General features: G+C 34.1%; 1 long non-coding RNA gene across 2 annotated transcripts in view; it reads right to left on the reverse strand.

The window, feature by feature from the left end:
- The window catches only part of LOC128222281 (uncharacterized), a 55582-nt gene extending 50931 nt beyond the window's left edge, over positions 1-4651 (reverse strand). For both annotated transcript variants that reach the window (XR_008259119.1, XR_008259118.1), the window contains exon 1: positions 4524-4651. This is a non-coding gene — a long non-coding RNA (uncharacterized LOC128222281). The remainder of the gene's footprint in view (positions 1-4523) is intronic.
- Between the last annotated feature and the right edge of the window lie 1869 nt (positions 4652-6520).

Below are 6520 nucleotides of genomic sequence, written 5' to 3' on the forward strand. Positions count from 1 at the left end.
AAATTCTGATTATGCTGTACTCATAGTTTGATAAACATTGTTTCCCTTTTTTTTCAATTCTTATCGAACTTTAAATAGATCTTAACCTGACGGAAAATGTAGAATTACATTAATCATACTTAAGGGATACTAATTATTGTACTATTGACATTACTTGAAGTACCCACGTTTACAATTCATGTGTTTGAGCAATTTAAAGCAGATCTAAGAGTAGCCATTTACTTATAAAACTAGTAATATATAGTGAATAGAAAACCATCGTAACTCAGAGAGTCTTTTTTTCATAACAATACATGTAAATTGGCGTATTTTTGCTGCCTTATACTTTGTGTTCAAGATGGCACAATTGTATTCAAGATTATTTTTATAGCCCACAAAAAACTCATTTAAAATAAAACCTGTTTAAAATATCTACACACTTTAATAGATAGTTATGTAAGTGTTTGAAATAATAGTTCGTTCAACTTGCTAGTATATCTATCTCAGTCAATTGAAATACAGTCAACTGTATTAAAACAGATTTATTATTAAATTGTAATAGACATGTGCAACATTTCAAACTTAGTGCTTAAATTGACAAACGATTCATCAAGGCGTATATCGCCGCTGTTACGACCACTAAACACATCAAGGCGCTTATCGCCGCTGTTACGACCACTAAACACATCAAGGCGTATATCGCCGCTGTTACGACCACTTAACACATCAAGGAGTATATCGCCGCTGTTACGACCACTAAACACATCAAGGCGTATATCGCCGCTGTTCCGACCACTAAACACATCAAGGCGTATATCGCCGCTGTTACGACCACTAAACACATCAAGGCGTATATCGCCGCTGTTACGACCACTAAACACATCAAGGCGTATATCGCCGCTGTTACGACCACTAAACACGTCAAGGAGTATATCGCCGTTGTTACGACCACTAAACACGTTAAGGAGTATATCGCTGTTGTTACGACCACTAAACACATCAAGGCATATATCGCCATTGTTACGACCACTAAACACATCAATGCGTATATCGCCGTTGTTACGACCACTAAACACATCAAGGCGTATATCGCCGTTGTTGCGACCACTAAACACATCAAGGCGTATATCGCCGTTGTTACGACCACTAAACACATCAAGGCGTATATCGCCGTTGTTACGACCACTAAACACATCAAGGCGTATATCGCCGTTGTTACGACCACTAAACACATCAAGGAGTATATCGCCGTTGTTACGACCACTAAACACATCAGGGCAAGAAAAATCAGCAATAAACTTTTAATAAGGAAAGAAAAAAACATTTATTTATAAATCCGGATAATTTCATTAAAAAATGTAGGGAAAAAGCATAATTTATTTCAATGAATCTAGGTCACCCAGCAGTAGTTCTTAAATATAATACAAAAACATGTAACAATGCTTATACTGCGTTTATTTCAGTGCAAATAAAATCAAGGATCTCTTCAATGCAAGAAGGTGTATTTAAAATGAATGAATTTTAAATAGCGTATCGACTCCTATGTTTTATATTTACGACGTAAATGTTATACATGTGATGCGTGTATTAATAGATTCAAGAAAAGAAATTTAAACAACGATTAACGAAATATGAAAATCATCGAACATACAATATAAATTGATTGCAATCGAATACACTTAATGATTAAAATGTAAGAATGTATGAACCTGAAGAAGCATCGACCGTTTCTTTCAGTTGCCCAACTAGTACTTGTTTGATACTTTTTAAGAGAGTCTTTGTTTTCTTGATGTCACAATAACATTGAAATATATTATAAACGAGACAATTATAACAAATTCCCTTGCATTTTAAAAAGGTTGTCGCATCAATTAAAAAAAAGAAAGATGCGATTTGAAAATAAAAATAACAATAAAAAAACCCATATACTTTGGTAAATCAAGAGTGTCTGCTTATATAGATTATAATTGTATTTATGATAAAACATATATGTGTAACATAAGGTGTGTAACATAAGGTGTGTAACATAAGGTGTGTAACATAAGGTGTGTAACATAAGGTGTGTAACATAAGGTGTGTAACATAAGGTGTGCAACATAAGGTGTGTAACATAAGGTGTGTAACATAAGGTGTGTAACATAAGGTGTGTAGCATAAGGTGTGTAACATAAGGTATGTAACATAAGGTGTGCAACATAAGGTGTGTAACATAAGGTGTGCAACATAAGGTGTGTAACATAAGGTGTGTAACATAAGATGTGTAACATAAGGTGTTATATAAGGTGTGTAACATAAGGTGTGTAACATAAGGTGTGTAACATAAGGTGTGTAACATTATGTGTGTAACATAAGGTGTGTAACATAAGGTGTGCAACATAAGGTGTGTAACATAAGGTGTGTAACATAAGGTGTGTAACATAAGGTGTGTAACATAAGGTGTGTAACATAAGGTGTGTAACATAAGGTGTGTAACATAAGGTGTGTAACATAAGGTGTGTAACATAAGGTGTGTAACATAAGGTGTGTAACATAAGGTGTGTAACATAAGGTGTGTAACATAAGGTGTGTAACATAAGGTGTGTAGCATAAGGTGTGTAACATAAGGTGTGTAACATAAGGTGTGTAACATAAGGTGTGTAACATAAGGTGTGTAACATAAGGTGTGTAACATAAGGTGTGTAACATAAGGTGTGTAACATAAGGTGTGTAACATAAGGTGTGTAACATAAGGTGTGTAACATAAGGTGTGTAACATAAGGTGTGTAACATAAGGTGTGTAACATAAGGTGTGTAACATAAGGTGTGTAGCATAAGGTGTGTAACATAAGGTGTGTAACATAAGGTGTGTAACATAAGGTGTGTAACATAAGGTGTCTAACATAAGGTGTGTATCATAAGGTGTGTAACATAAGGTGTGTAACATAAGGTGTGTAACATAAGGTGTGTAACATAAGGTGTGTAATTGAGTAATCCCCACCTAGGTCATTTGAGTAATCCCCACCCCACTAGGAGCATTGACAGAAAGTAGTGCCCTTTGGTCTGAAAGAACGGGATTTACTTTTGTACGCCGTGTATGTTGAATCAAAGTTCTAATGCAACTGAAATGTTGAACTAAAGACAAGGCTATTTAACAAGCCCCTTCGATTCGAAAATATTTTAAGTTAAACCCACAAAAAGGTATATGGTTAAGATCAAACGGACGATCACCGAGAGTCACGTGAGTAAACGAGCGTCATGTGACTAAATGAGAGTCACGTGACTAAACGAGCGTCATGTGACCAATCGAGAGTCACGCAGCGCACGAAACAACATTGACAAACAACACAGATAGTTTATTTTTTAACTATCAAACTTATAAAGCATCATATTATTATCAAGTATAAGCCATTATCTTAAATAATCACGCGAGGTTGTAAAATAATGTGTCGTTATTCAAATGCAACTTCTAGAGTCTGAAAGTATGGGTTTTACTGAATTATGTAATGTAAAAAATAAATAAGACAGACTCGCATTTAAAAGTGTTTATAACGGTATTATTCAAAACTACGATCGATGCATAAGGTGACTTTATCAATATTTTGCCTTTCAGGTCAGTCGATTATGAATGTTTATACTACAGTTGAATAGCTAATTTAATATAACAGCGTTCAGAAACAATATAACTATTTTAACATTCATTTGTATACTCCCAACGTCAAACAAAATAATCGTTTACATTTACAGTACTTACCACACTTCCTATTTTTCTTTTCTTGATCTCATCATTTCCGATTTGATCGCCTTTTAAAGCAATGAATGAACATACCAAATCGTGAAGCAGGCCTGTATAGTTGAATAAACCGAGTAACAATTAAACAAATACATTATATTTTAGGATAAAACGTAATCATCGTCATCGTCATCATCATCATCATCATCATCATCATCATCATCATCATCATCATCATCATCATTCATCTAGTTATCATTCATCACTTTATGTAATTTTAAATTGATCAAACATCCGACGACAAAACAGCCGATGTAATATGGTGGTCCGGATCCGCTTTCTGGGATTTCGATAACAGCAATGATTCCAATGGTTAATAGTCCAATAGACAGAAGTCCCATCAGGATTGCTAAACCCTTGTAATTTTTCAATGCTATCGCACGGCCCTCCTCTGTTGATTATATCAACGTTCATATGCATTCCGTAATTAACACAGTTTTATGTGGGTCGTTGGGATTGTTATTTGCACTTAAAGTGCGATTAAAATAAGTAGATATTGAGAGATAATACCATTTCATTGACACAGATAAATACAAAAAGAATTAACAGGCGAGCGATAAACAAAATACATGTGTTTACAAGTGTTGCTATGAACAATTTCTCTCTGTTATGGCTTGATACAGTATAACATACACCAGTTCATTTATTGAATAACAGAACCAGTGTCAGTTGGTGTGTATATCTATGAAAATGAATTCATGCAAGCATTGTTAAACCATGTGCGATAACCAAATTATCAGAACTGGTATTATATCGTTTAACATTTAAAAACGTACCTTCAGTAGTCATGGTTATATCCTCACGTTAATGTCTATGTCCCCCAATTAACATCCTTATCGCTTCAAAATGATGTAAATATAGCTGTAACTTTAGTTTTATTGCAAAACAACATTCATTGTTCGTGGCTTAAGAAAACCAGGAAGTCAATAAGGCGGCTCGCTCTACCAGGAAGTCACAAACTTCAATCTCCGTAAGTATAAGTGTACTTTCTCAAGCGGAAATAAAGTGTTTACACGATAAAAACGTATTAAAATATTTTTTGTATATTAAATAGATATGAGCATTTAGTTGTGTCTATTTGACAAATATTGACCAATCAATAAGTGTTTGGGCCAATAGTGACGTAACCCAAAACGAAATCGGACCATGTTTATATCAGTATTTTTATCGTTATAACGGAACATTAATCTTGTTAATACACAACTAAGGTATATAAATTAATTCATCTGACTGACCTGCTTAATATTTATTTTTCTAAATTCTCATTTTTTTTGTAACAATACGTCACAATATAGTAACCAGTCACAGGCTTTCCACTGGGTCAGTATAAGTGCTAAGCGGAAGTTGTTTATGCCCTTATGTTGTTAACAGCCTGTTCTAAGAAGGTTCACTACAATACAACATTAATCTTATTTGCACAGTTAAATGATATGATTATATAGTCGTTCTTATTGGACATATGTTGACAAATTAATGAATGGTAACCTAACCAAAACAGCCAACAACCTTGAACCATATCTGTATGAACTTGCCAATCATCATAATGAAACATGAGCTTCATTAACAACATTCTTAAGGTCAATAAGTTAAAGCTATTCTCTGCATTATATCCATTTTTATTTAAACGATATTTTAAAAACTTAATCTAATGCCCTTCCGTGCATCTAGAGAAGAGATTGTATAAATCTGTATGATATCAAAATACATGTTATGATAATTTATTATTGATGCCAGAAAAGGTTGTGGAGGAATAGAATTTTGAACAATAACTAGCATTACAGTAATTTAAACGTTTTCCTTTTCATTTGAAACGTTTAGTGTTAAAACAGTTTCCCATTTTTAAGAATCTAAAATATAATCTTTTACAAACTTTTGCTTTCTCAAACATCAATCTCCCTTAATGATCCACGTTAGGGGAAGTGTGATTTAGAATTATATTTTATTACTTACCGTAAGGACAAGTGGGAGCTTCAGCTTCCATCTTATTACTAAACGTTATAACAAGTTTGGGATTATCGATAACCATAAGGACAAGTGCGTGTTTCTGCTTCACTGTCATTAACAACAGTTAGAACAAGGATGAAGCTGGGCTTTACTTGAATTAATTATCGTTAAAACAAGATGGAAGTTGAGCTTCGATGTTGTTGATTTGATAATTGTTACAACCAGACCGAAATTGAGCTTCAATATTATTAACAACCGACAGAACAAGAACAAAGTTGAACCTGAATTAACAACCGTTAGAACCAAAACGAAGTTGAGCTTCACTGTTATTAACAACCGTTAGAACAAGAACTAGGGAGAGCTTCACTGTTATTGACAACCGTTAGAACAAGAACGAGGTTGAGCTTCACTGTTATAGTTAACCGTTAGAACAAGAACGAGGTTGAGCTTCACTGTTATAGATAATCGTTAGAACAAGAACGAAATTGAGCTTCACTGTTGTAGATAACCGTTAGAACAAGAACGAGGTTGAGCTTCACTGTTGTAGACAATCGTTAGAACAAGAACGAAATTGAGCTTCACTGTTGTAGACAATCGTTAGAACAAGAACGAGGTTGAGCTTCACTGTTGTAGACGATCGTTAGAACAAGAACGAGGTTGAGCGTGAATGGAATTAATTTTCGTTAGGACAAGTGGGAAGTTGTGCATTTTATTATTGATGATTGTTACAATAAGATGGAAATTGTGTTTGCTGTTATTAGCAACCGTTAGGACAATACGAACATTGATTTTCTTTAATGTTAAAGATAACCGATAAGACACAAGGTAA

The sequence above is a fragment of the Mya arenaria genome, chromosome 16 (genome assembly GCF_026914265.1).
Source record: "Mya arenaria isolate MELC-2E11 chromosome 16, ASM2691426v1".
NCBI classification, from domain to species: domain Eukaryota; kingdom Metazoa; phylum Mollusca; class Bivalvia; order Myida; family Myidae; genus Mya; species Mya arenaria.